The sequence below is a fragment of the Protobothrops mucrosquamatus genome, unplaced genomic scaffold, assembly GCF_001527695.2.
Source record: "Protobothrops mucrosquamatus isolate PMUCROS unplaced genomic scaffold, P.Mucros_1.0 scaffold4207, whole genome shotgun sequence".
Classification (NCBI taxonomy): Eukaryota; Metazoa; Chordata; class Lepidosauria; order Squamata; family Viperidae; genus Protobothrops; species Protobothrops mucrosquamatus.
This window is the reverse complement of record NW_015390130.1, coordinates 71,423-72,727: the sequence shown is the minus strand read 5'-3', so window position 1 is coordinate 72,727 and position 1,305 is coordinate 71,423. Positions and strand designations below refer to the sequence as shown.

At 39.4% G+C, this 1,305-nt stretch overlaps 1 protein-coding gene across 1 annotated transcript in view; it reads left to right on the top strand.

Moving 5' to 3' along the window:
- The window catches only part of LOC107298700 (vigilin-like), a 46,636-nt gene that overhangs the window by 10,918 nt on the left and 34,413 nt on the right, over positions 1–1,305 (top strand). The gene's annotated exons all lie outside the window — the stretch shown is intronic.

The window sequence follows — 1,305 nt, the reverse complement described above, 5'->3', positions numbered from 1 at the left end:
AGCTTGCAGGACTGGCCTAGGGTAATTTTTAGAGGGGTTTTAATTACATTTTAATTGGACAAAGTTTAATATTTCTTTTAATTAATTTTAAATTTGTATTGTTATTTATGTATTTTAACTGATTGTCAGCCGCCCTGAGTCCGCGAGGAGAAGGGCGGGATATAAATCCAAATATAAATAAATAAATAAATAAATAAATAAAACCTGGGGGAAATTTTATCAGTGGGTTGAAACACGTTAGAATAAGAAGAGATTTTAGAGTTTTATTATATTAAGTATTAAGGTTGATGATTGGAAATAGTTGTTATACTATTAACTATGTTAATTATTTAAAGGAATATTACTGTTTTATCAAATGTTCGTTGTAACTATACCGATTTATTTTTATAAATGTCTAGTATTATATAAACAATAATACTCAATATGAAGACCCGGACGACAGCTTGTTCGCTGAATTACGTATTTACTGTAGTTACCCACACCCTGTCCCCTTTATCCCGATTTTCCTGTACCCGCACCGACCCTCTCTTTTCCCTACCCATATAAAATCTAATAAAATATATTTTTTAAAAAAAGACATTGGGCTTGACAGCTGGAAAGGTGACAGCCCAAGTTTGAGACCTAGCGCCGTGCAATGGAGTGAGCTCCCATTCCTTGCTCCAGCTCCAGGCCACTTAGCAGTTTGAAAGCAGGCAAATGTGAGTAGGTAAAAAGGTACCACTTCAGTGGGAAGAGGACAACATTCCGTGCGCCTTTGGCCTATAGACATGCTGGCCACATGACCACCAAAAAATTGTCTTTGGGCAACGCTGGCTCCCTCAGCTAAGAAACAGAGATGAACACCAACCCCTTAAGAGTCGGACAGGACTGGACAGGGGAAACCTATACAACTACCTTTTATTGCCATGTTGCCAAAAAGGGCACTGGACTTTCCAGAAAACAAGGATCTCTTGGGAAAATCTTAACAAAACTGTATTGGGGGAGCAAATAGATTCCAATTCGGGCATCCATTCTGAACCTGTGAACATTGAAAATCCACCGAGAAGCGGTTTTGTTTTGTTTTTTTTAAGACTGTCAGAAGAGCTGTGTTGTTGCTTTGTTGTTGTTTTGTTGTTGCTAGGATAAGCGCGTCATATAATCATACGGCTGGAAGGGACCTTGGAGGTGAGGGACGTGAAAGAGTGTGCCAAACCTATTCAGTTTCACATTAATGCAGGGGTCTCCAAACTTGGCAACTTTTAAGACTTGCAAACTTTTAACCCCCACGGCTGGCTGGGGAATTCTGGGAGTTGAAGTCCGCAAGTC